Here is an 11283-nt window from a genome sequence, read left to right as displayed (position 1 = left end):
GGAGCTCATATTCAAGTTTACTTGTGTCTGAGTCTTCCGGGCAGCTGTCCTCACTTTGGCTCAAGCAAACTCTTTAAATCACATTTTGTGTTTCAGCCTCTTCCTTTTAGGTTGACAGGGGCCTGCGTACTTCTTAAGCCATCCCTTTTCCCCTCAATAGTGTAAGAATATTTGGGGCTGGGCGTGGTGGCTCACGCCTGTAATCCCAGCACTTTGGGAGGCTGAGGCAGACAGATCATGGGAGGTCAGGAGTTTGACACCAGCCTGGACAACATGGTGAAACCCCGTCTCTACTAAAAATACAAAAAATTAGCTGCTTGTGGTGGTGGGTGCCTGTAGTCCCAGCTACTCGAGAGGCTGAGGCAGGAGAATCACTTGCACTCAGGAGGCAGAGGTTCCAGTGAGCTGAGATCGCACCACTGCACTCCAGCCTGGGTGACAGAGTGCGACTCCATCTCAGAAAAAAAGAAAAACAAAAATGGAATTCTTGCAATTCATCAAGCTTACTTCCTCTCCAGCCTTTCATACATACAGTTGTTTAATCTGGCTAACACCTACTCATCCCCTCTCAAGTATGTGGGGCCAGCATTATTATTTGTATGGTAGTGATGTGTCTCCCAGATGGCAAATTGAAATGTCATTGTCAGTTGATTTATCCTAAATTGCTGTACTTTTTATTTTCTAGCTCAAAAATTTTTTAGGATTTTTACTTTCTCATAGTATAAAACCATCAAAGAGTCCTGAAATAAAGTCAACAAGAGTGGAGCAACAAATAATGCCTTAATTTCCTGCTAGCAGGAGGATTAATCTGAAAGTGAGATTGTCCTGTCCTCTGTGATTTGGCAGAGGCTTTATCTGTTGCAGGCATTTAGATTGGTCACAAGAAAGAAAAGGAACAAGGAAATGGGAAAATAATACATGGAGCAATGCAACTATTCCATTATCAGTTTTCAGAAGTAGACATCCTACTGATAAGCAAAGGCAGAAAAGTATATACTGCAATTTAGAGTCAGCAAGGAAACAAGCAATTTAAACAAGTCCAGGAAATTACATTCATGGTTTTGAGTTCAGCAGGAGAACATGGTCTTGTCATTGTTGCTGTAAGGGGTGTGAAAAAGACCTTCACCACTTATGTAACTATAATGTTGAGCACCACGATGTGTCATCTAGGTTATAGCGTTTATTTCTAGCACTGGTACACAGCAAAGCTGAAACAATCAAAGATCTCCCCAGGACTTTCTTGGGAGATCTCAGGAATGGGGGCCACTCTTTTCACTGAAACCAGTTTGCTGTGAACTTATGTAATCTCTGCCAAGTTGTCCGGAAAGCATACTTGAGAATGAAACTAATACAGATGAAAGAAGAGCTGGGCATTGTAGAGTGTCCTGCTGACATCATCTGACATCCTCAGGTTTTAGGATGACCTGAGGTCAGCAGTTCCTCTATAGCTCCTGGTTATGGCAGCAATACTTTTTTTTTTTTTTTTTAATGTTGCTCACATGAGTTTGAGCTGGATTTCAGTCATTTTCTAACTAAAGAGACCTGACTAACATTTTGTTTGGATTATCAAACACTACTTTCTTTTTCTAAGTTGAATGTCTTCCTACAGTTGTCTGAAAAAATATTTTCTTGCTAGTCTCAGACCCCCTTCGAACTAAAACTTGTGATTCTTTCAATTGTGATCTATAATTCTCTACCTGTTCAATGCTAGGCTTCTCACTGACTAATTGTAAAACTTTTAACATTTAAAAATATTTATTCATTCACTAATAAAAATGCTTTAGATGTAGACATAAGTAATAGTTATATTTCCAAATTATAAGTTATATTTTTATTTTTATTTTTTACAAAATTTTTAACTTTTATTTTAGGTTTGATGGTACATGTGAAGGTTTGTTACATAGGTAAACACGTGTCATGGGGGTTTGTGGTACACATTATTTCATCACCCAGGTATTAAACCCAGTACCCAACAGTTATCTTTCCTGCTCCTCTCCCTCCTCCCACTCTTCCTCAAAAAGCTTTAATTCTTTGTTTTTTTTTTTTGTTTTATTTTTTGAGATGAAGTCTTTGCCCAAGTGGCACGGTCTTGGCTCACTGCAACCTCTGCCTCCAGGGTTCAAGTAATTCTCCTGCCTCAGCCTCCTGAGTAGCTGGGAATACAGGCAGGTGCCACCATGCCCAGCTAATTTTTGTATTTTTAGTAGAGACGAGGTTTCACCATGTTGGTCAGGCTTGTCTTGAACTCCTGACCTCAGATGATCTGCCCGCCTCGGCCTCCCAAAGTGCTGGGATTACAGGCATGAGCCACAGTGCCCGGCCAACTTTAATTCTTTACTCTTTCCTGAAAGAGACTGTAATCTCAAAGATATTTAAATAATAATGGATTATTATTTAATCAGATTATTATTGTTTCTTAGTAGACAACCAAATTAAATGAACCAAATTCCAAAGCTCATAGATAGAATGCTCTAAAAGAAAACTACCGATAGAAGGAAAAACAAATATGATATAATAGTTCAGAGTAAGATTTAATCAATTACACTACAAATTGAGACTACTGGTATTCGTGAATCGGAAGTGAAAAATATCCTTCAAAATGATAAAGAATAATGCTCAAGAAAGTTCATTTTTTCCCATGAACGCAAACTATTTATTCTTTTCACAGAAACTAATTACATATAGTTTTAGAAAAGAAAATAAGGCCAGGCACGGTGGCTCATGCCTGTAATCCCAGCACTTTGGGAGGCTGAGGAGGGTGGATCACCTGAGGTCAGGCGTTCCAGATCAGCCTGACTGACATGGTGGAACCCTGTCTCTACTAAAAATACAAAAAAATTAGCTGAGCATCATGGCGGGCACCTGTAATCCCAGCTACTCTGGAGGCTGAGGCAGGAGAATTGCCTGAACCAGGGAGATGGAGGTTGCAGTGAGCCGAGATCACACCACTGCACTCCAACCTGGGCAACAGAGCAAGACTCTGTCTCAAAAAAAAAAAAAAAAAGAAAAGAAAAGAAAAAGAAAATATAGCATAAATTGCAGGCATGAATTATGTAGCGAAAATACATGTGATTTATTTCTTTTCTTGTTTTTTTAAGGCCACTGGCTGGGATCAGACACCAGGGTCAGCAGAGCACCAAGCTGCTATGGCCTAGGCCCCTAGCAGGAGGGCTATGATTTCATATGGTCTGATATTTGCACGAATTCCTATGCTCCTGATTGAGGTCAATATAGCACATACAGTGGAATAGACTACTCAGAAGCAGAGGTCTATTTTGTGAGAATTGACACTCATAAATATGGTTTCTTTGTATGCCAGAATTTGAATTACTATAGACAAAGTAGTTTATCCAACCAAAAGAAGTCCCACCAGTTGTCTGCCAATCAGAAGATGAAGATGAAGGGAAACATAGGTCAGGTCTCCTGATAAATAACCAGCTTTTAACCAGACCAGTAGTTTACTCCTCTTCCTCCTCCCTTCAATTTGAGCTGTTTGGCATATGTCATTAAAGTGTGTATCAGGGACTGGAGGTGAAGGTGGAAGCAGTGGCAGGTCTTTGCCAAGTAACACAACTATGGTAATGTGAAGAATGGCCTCACCCATCAATACCTCCCAAAGTGCTGGGATTTCAAGTGTGAGCCACTGCCCCCAGCCTCGTTTTTGTTTTTAAGCTATAACATCTCCCTGAGCAAACTGACAGGCAGCTCGCTATTCGTGGAAGATGAATTGTCAGAAAAATATCAGGTTTGACAAACTTAGAGCACATTTTGGTTGTACTTGGCTTCAAAGAAGGAGGGCAGGAAGAGGAAAACCTATTTATGATCACCTCTTCCCATTGTGAAATGCACAAGTACCGAACTAGCCTCACAGTTCCGCAAATAAGTAAAGGGTAGCACAGAACATATGTTCAAAAGCAGTCTGGTAGCCGGAGCAGTGGCTTAGGCCTGTAGTCCCAGCGCTTTGGGAAGCCAAGGAGAGAAGAGAGGATCACTTAAGGCCAGGAGTTCGAGACCAGCCTGGGCTGGTCTCAGTGAGACCTTATATCTACAAAATATAAAATTAGCCTGGCATGGTGTCGTGGGCTTCATACATGCAGTTCTCAGGGAGGCTAAGGCAGGCGGGATCACTTGAGCCCAAGTCGAGGCTGCAGTGAGCCGTTACTGTGCCACTGCACACCAGCCAGGGCTACACAGCAAGATCCTTCCTGTCACACACACACAAAAAAGTGTGGGAACCATGAATCCTAGTGATAGAATCTTGGATTCTATCTCTAGAGGCCTCCAAGAGCGAGCCAAAGCTTTGTCTGAACACTCAGTCTAAGTCTAGCGGAATATTCTACAATTTCTGATGGCTCTTGCACTCTGATACACAGGAGGAAAGTGTGCAAGGAGAGGGTGAAGCCCTGCATTTTTTGGAGGCGCTGGAGGGTAGTGCAGGGACTGCACCCTCCTTTTTTTTTTTTTGAGACAGGGTCTCACTCGCCCAGACTAGAGTGCAGTGGCCCAGTCTCAGCTCACTGCAACCTCCGCCTCCCAGGCTCAAGGGATTCTCCCGCCTCAGCCTCTCGAGTAGCTGGGATTACAGGCGCACGCCACTACCACCCGGCTAATTTTTGTATTTCTAGTAGAGACGGCGTTTCACCATGTTGGCCAGGCTGGTCTCGAACTCCTGACCTCAAATGATCCACCCGCCTCTGCCTCCCAAACTGCTGGGATTTACAGGCGTGAACCACCGCGCCCGGCCCCACCCTCCTTCTTTACATTGGCTCATATGGAAGACCAAAGGCACTTGGATTATACATCGCGGACAGAAGCAGCCAAAACCTACATGGCAACCAGTTGCGACAAATTTCCAAGGTAAACCACAACCGCTGGGAGCCTGGGTGGTTTTTAGCTCAAAGCGATGACCCCCAGGAACGACAAGCGGCCGCCGCTAGGGGGCGCCGCCACTTCCCCGCCAGGCGACCACCCGCGGAGGCGCGCGCTAGGCCTCCCACCGCGCCTGCGCTGAGAATGGACACTAGCTCGCCTTTCCCCGACGCCCAGCCGTCCGGGCCGGGGTGAAAAACTGCGTGACACGCAGTGAGCGTGGCGGCCATCTTCGTCTTCTGGGCACGTCAGCTGAGCCGGTTAGGACTGAAGAGGAGCGTTGCGCAAGCGCACCCAAGACGGTCACAGGTAACTCCCATCTGACGAGCGAGGCGTCGCCGTCGTCGCCGGAAGTTTGGTGTTTGCGCCGCGGGGGAGGCGGCGGCCGCAGCAGAAGCAGCTGAGTGTCTCCTGATACCCGGATGTGAGGCGATCCGCTGGCTCTAGTCTGACCCTCCGCCAGGCAAAAGGAAGGTACGCGAGCGTCCCTGACGGTCCCCGCCGCCTGTGTCTTCACCTCCCTTTTGCCAGCCCCTTAAGGGAGCGGACAGTTCTCCCTCTTCCTGTTCCACCCTCGGTGGCGTGTTGCCTCGCAAGCCTCTTCCTACTGCTTCGGTCCCAGCTTTTCGCGCCCCTGGGAGGGAGGCGGGAGGCTCTAGGCTCCAAGACGCCGTCGCTTGAGGTAGGCAGCTAACGTGCTCGCGCGGCCGCGCACCACCTGCCGCTGTTTGCTGGGCGGTCGGAGTTCATAAGGGGTCGTGACCGCGGACGGGGCAGGGCCGGAGTTCCCAGCACTGCCGCGAGGGCTCCAGGAGCCCCGAGGTGGCGTGTAGCCATTGCTAGCACCGGGGCAGCGCCGGTGCTGGTCCCGCAGGTAGCTCCGGGCCCCGTCTCCGCCCCCAGCGTTTTCTTCTCCCAGCGCTTCCCCGGAGCCAGTCGCTCGCCGCCCCCCGCCGCAACCCGCTGACCCGGCCTGAGCCTGGAGGCCTCTGCAGTCTGCGGGGCGCGATGTGGGGTCTTGGTTTTACAGCCTTCAGCTTGGGAGGGGAGCGGGCCCAAGGTCATAGAGTAACTCGTGCTGCAGATGGGGTTCTCGGCACAGGTAGGGCAGCTCTGGAGTAGAAATGAGTGCATTGAGGGCCGCAGTGAAGTTTATAGCGATGAAGAGAGGCGAGCCAAAGAGAATTGGGTCCTCGATTTTTATCACGGTTCAAGATTATTTTACTATGGGGGTTTATTTTGCACAGGCAGAATGGGATAGCAAGTCCAACAATTAGAAGACTACCTCCTTTCCCTCCGCCTCTCAATGATGCGTCCGAAAATCCGGCGTGTGCTTTATTTTCTGGGGCGATGGGGACGCAGCGGGGACCAGGGGAGGGAGGAAGAGGAGGAGGAAGGAACTCAAGGTTTGCTATTTGAGAAGTACTGTGAACGATGTTTTATGTAGTCTTAGCTGCAATGAGACTCCTTTAAACAGGAATCGCAGCACACAGTATCTAGATAGTATAACAAAATGGTATCTCAATAAATAACCTTCGCAGGAAACAAAAGCACTACTTGGTGGCCTAAGGTGTGGTTAGTCCCCCCACCAACATTGGCTTTTTTAAAAAAGTGGATAAAACATGGATTTCAGTTGAAAATATCCAGGTTGCAGTGAACTATGCTATATTCACTTTGTCTTCTGATCAAGTACTTAGTTTCTGCTTTACACAGGACACCAACACGAATAAAGTTTTAAGTTATTATTTTATTTTGAGACGGGGTCTCGCTCTGTCGCCCAGACTGGATTGCAGTGGTGTAATCACGGCTCACTCTAGCCTTGACCTCCCTCCCCGGCCTCAAGCAATCCTCCCACCTCCGCCTCCCTGAGTGGCTGGGACTACAGGCGTCCGCTACCATGTTAGGCTAAGTTTTCTATTTGTTGTTGAGATGGCGTTTCGCCATGTTGCCCAGGCTGGTCTCGAACTCCTGGGCTCAAGTGATCACCTGGGCCTGCAAAAGTGCTGGGATTACAGGCCTGAGCCACTGTGCCTGGTGAATTTTTTTTTATTTGAAAAGCAAAAAATCTAATCAATGGAATTAGACATGGGAGTAGGATGAGAAGTGCTTTAAAAAGTGCTTAATTTGGAAGCCGCAAATTCAGGCCTAGCGCACGTGAGGAAATGAGGAAACTAGGACTGTAACAGAGCCACTTTTTCCCTTTTAGGCAGAATGCAGAATATCACTGTTGGGTCAGATGTGTGACTTCGGAAGCACAATTCCAAAATTTGTCCTGGCTTACGAGCTAGAACTCCTTTATCATTGCTAACTGAGGAAAATATGCTATTGTTTCACCTTTCTCAATCAATATTATAATCCTGTAGTGAACAAGTAATTGTTTTTTTTTTTTTTTTTTTTTTTTGAGATGGAGTCTCACTCTGTCGCCTGGGCTGGAAGGCAGTGGCGAGATCTCGGCTCACTGCAATCTCCGCTTCCTGGGTTCAAGCGATTCTCCTGCCTCAGCCTCCCGAGTAGCTGGGATTACAGACAAGTGCCACCACGCCCGGCTAATTTTTTGTATTTTTAGTAGAGATAGGGTTTCACCGTGTTGGCCAGGCTGGTCTCGAACTCCTGACCTCAGGTGATCCGCCTGCCTCGGCCTCCCAAAGTGCTGGGATTACAGGCGTGAGCCACCATGCCGGGCCAAGTAATTTATTTAATGTCCATCCCATACAAGGTGCTGGCATTTAAATTGATAAATTATGCTTCACAGAATAACTAAGAAAGTACCCTAATTAATGAATGCCATTAACTTCTTTTGCCAGATAGTCCTTTTTAGCTTGGTAATTTATTATGCAGAGCTGATTGTATTTATTCTATTAATGAAGGTGACCAGCGCTGCACAGTTCAAATAATGGATTGTTTTTGTAATAGTTAAATATTTTTTCATGACTTTTATTGGCAGATTTTTGTTCCACATAGAGTTCTTGGAATACCTTCTATTGAAGGTGATTAAAATTTAGGTATTAGAAACCAACTCCAGTAAAATTGTTACTGTAGATAATTAACTTAAGGACTATATTACCCCTTTTGTAACCCTGACTTTCATATTTTTCTGTGGATCATTCAGTGAAAATCCTTTGGTTCTGTTTTTTCTGTGTAAGTTCTGTATTATAGCTGTATTATAATACTGTAGTTACTTTTGGCAAATAAGAGCATTCTGTTAACCCGGCCATCATGTCTTTTCCTGAGGGGAAGGGGCATATACATCTTATGCTTGAGTGCATTACAATGCTTAAAGGAAGATTTATATCCTCTGCTCTGTTCAGCTTCCTTTAAACATTTATGGCAGCACATGTAAGATTCACACAGAAACTCAGAGGGTAAATTAAAAGGTGGTATTAAGTATTTAATGTAGTGGTTCTCAAACTTTTTGGTCTTAGGATCCCCTTACACTCTTAAAAATTATGTAGGATTCCAAGTAGCTTTTCTTTATATAGGTTTATATCTATTGATAGTTACTGTGTTAGGAATTAATTTCATATATATTAATTCATATGAAATAATTAAACTACAGTTTAATATAAATAACATTTTAATTTTAATTAAATTTTTTTTTTTTTTTTTTTAGTAACAGGGGCTCACTGTGTTGCCCAGGCTGACCTTGAGCTCTTGGGCTGAAGTGATCCTCTTGCCTCAGCCTCCCAAATAGGTGGGACTACAGGTGTGCACACCCAGCTTAATATATTTAATAAATAACATTTTAATGAAAAACTATATTCCAAAAATAATTTAGTGAAAGAATGGTGATGGTGTTACATTTTTGTAAATCTCCTTAATGTTTGGCCTGATAGAAGACAGCTGGATTCTCCTATCAGTCTGTTGCTATATATGTTTCTGGTTGAAGTTTATGACCAGTATGTTGGGTGGGGTATTTTAGCTTTTTCAGATAGTTGTAATACTCTGATTCTGCAACAAAACTCAACAAGTGGTAATTTCCTAAAGGTTAGTTGCAATGTAGAATCTGAAACCATGTCTACATGTGTTTTGCATTCTGTTGCGTTAGAATTCATTGGTCTGTTTTGTACTTTTAATCTTTTGCTCTCGTGTGATTTTGATCTCAGGAATCCTGAGAGTCCCCATATCACATTTTGAGCACTACTGCTTTAAGGTAAATAATTGAATGTTTAGAATTAATGTAGTTGTTGACTGAAGGGGGTAATGATCATATGGAAATTGAGTTGGCAAGTAGTTAAGCGAAGCCAGGAGTAACTAAGTAAATTTTTTTAAATTTTTTTGAGACGGAGTCTTGCTCTGTTGCTCAGGCTGTGCTATCTCAGCTCACTGCAACCTCTGCCTCCAGGCTTCAAGCGATTCTCCCGCCTCAGCCTCCCGAGTAGCTGGGATTACAGGCACCTGCCATCATGCTTAGCTAGTTTTTTTATATTTTTGTAGAGACGGGGTTTTACCATGTCATGTTGGCCAGGCTAGTCTTGAACTCCTGACCTCAGGTGATCCCCTGCCTCGGCCTCCCAAAGTGCTGGGATTACAGGTGTGAGCCACCATGCCTGGCCAATATTTTCTATCTTTTCATAAAAACATTTTCCCTGTAATATTATTATAGCTAATTATTAATATTATTATAGCTAACACTTAAGCACTGGTGATATATCAGGAGCTTTTCTAAGAACTTTAAACATTTATGGCAGTATACATAAGATTCTCACAGATAAAAACTCAGAGGGTAAATTAAAAGGAGGCACTAAGTATTACTTTAATGCAGTGTTTCTCAAACTTTTTGGTCTTAGGATCCCCTTATACTCTTAAAAATTATGTAGGACTCCAAGTAGCTTTATATTAGGAAAGGTTTCTTTCTTTCTTTTTTTGTTTTTTTTTTTTTTGAAGAGACGGGTTTTCACTATGTTGCCCAGGCTGGTCTCAAATTCCTGGGCCCAAGTGATCTGCCCACCTTGGCCTCCCAAAGTGCTGGTATTACGGGTATGAGCCACCACCCCTGGCCCAGGAAAGGTTTCTATTATGGCATCGTTGGAGAGGATTAAATTTAACTTACTTTTATCCCCTATAAATAGTATAGTCTTTGTGACAAGTATTATTCTTTTTATTTATTTATTTTTATTTATTTTATTTATTTATTTATTTTTGAGATGGAGTCTCGCTCTGTCTCCCAGGCTGGAGTGCAGTGGCGTGATCTCCGCTCACTGCAAGCTCCGCCTCCTGGGTTCACGCCATTCTCCTGCCTCAGCCTCCCGAGTAGCTGGGACTACAGGCGCCCACCACCACGCCCGGCTAATTTTTTGCATTTTTTAGTAGAGACGGGGTTTCACTGTGTTAGCCAGGATGGTCTCGATCTCCTGACCTCGTGATCCCCCCTCTTTGGCCTCCCAAAGTGCTGGGATTACAGGCGTGAGCCACCGGGCCCGGCCTATTTTTTTTTTTTTTTGGAGTCGGAGTCTCGCTATGTTGCCCAGGCTAGAGTGCAGTGGGGCAATCTTGGCTCACTGCAGGCTCCGCCTCCCGGGTTCAGCCATTCTCATGCCTCAGCCTCCTGAGTAGCTGGGACTACAGGCACCTGCCACCATGCCTGGCTAATTTTTTGTATTTTTAGTAGAGACGGGTTTCACCGTGTTAGCCAGGATGGTCTCGATCTCCTGACCTCGTGATCCACCTGCCTTGGCCTCCCAAAGTGCTGGGATTACAGGCGTGAGCCACAGCGCCAACCCCCCCCCCTTTTTTTTTTTTTTTTGAGACGGAGTTTTGCTCTTGCAGCCCAGGCTGGAGTGCAATGGCGTGATCTCGGCTCACCATGCCCGGCCAAGCATTATTCTTTGTAACACAGATACTGTTCAGTTTTAGAAGATATACGCCACTTAGATAATTTCTCCATAAGCTATTTGAGGGTGGGGAATATGCCTATCTACCATATATATTTAAAATATATATATATTTAAAATATATACCATAGGCTAGGCATGGTGGTTCACATTCACGCCGGTGATCCTAGCACCTTGGGAGGCCGAGGCAGGTGGATCGCTTGAACCCAGGAGTTTGAGACCAGCCTGGGCAACATGGCGAAACCTCGTCTCTACAAAAAAACACTAGCCAGACATGGTGGCGCTCTCCTGTAGTTTTTCATATATAAAAAAGATACACACACACACACACACACACACACAGTAGTTGTAGACTATTTTAGCCCATCAGACACACACACACACACACACACACACACACACACACAGTAGTTGTAGACTATTTTAGCCCATAAGAAAATCGAGTTGTTAAACAAATACTTGTTGCTTTTAAGAAGATAATCTTGTTCCCATGGAAATTTGAAATTTACTGTTGTGTTTTGTTCAACTAGTGTTTGAAAGTTTGTTGTTATCACAAGACATTAGATTAAATTTTTCTTCCAAA

General features: G+C 44.5%; 1 protein-coding gene across 15 annotated transcripts in view; it reads left to right on the top strand.

Annotated features, from left to right (window-relative positions):
* The first annotated feature begins 4935 nt into the window (after positions 1-4935).
* The window catches only part of ESCO1 (establishment of sister chromatid cohesion N-acetyltransferase 1), a 73227-nt gene continuing 66879 nt past the window's right edge, over positions 4936-11283 (top strand). For 7 of the 15 annotated variants that reach the window (XR_008495396.2, XR_008495395.2, XM_063653478.1 and 4 more), the window contains exon 1: positions 5054-5343. The gene's annotated coding sequence lies outside the window, so the exon portion shown is untranslated. Of the gene's footprint in view, positions 5552-11283 lie in introns of all 15 variants that reach the window. The other 8 variants (XM_063653480.1, XM_063653482.1, XM_063653479.1 and 5 more) reach the window with 6 other exon arrangements.

The sequence above is a fragment of the Pongo pygmaeus genome, chromosome 17, assembly GCF_028885625.2.
Source record: "Pongo pygmaeus isolate AG05252 chromosome 17, NHGRI_mPonPyg2-v2.0_pri, whole genome shotgun sequence".
Classification (NCBI taxonomy): Eukaryota; Metazoa; Chordata; class Mammalia; order Primates; family Hominidae; genus Pongo; species Pongo pygmaeus.
This window is presented reverse-complemented; position numbering and strand designations above follow the sequence as displayed.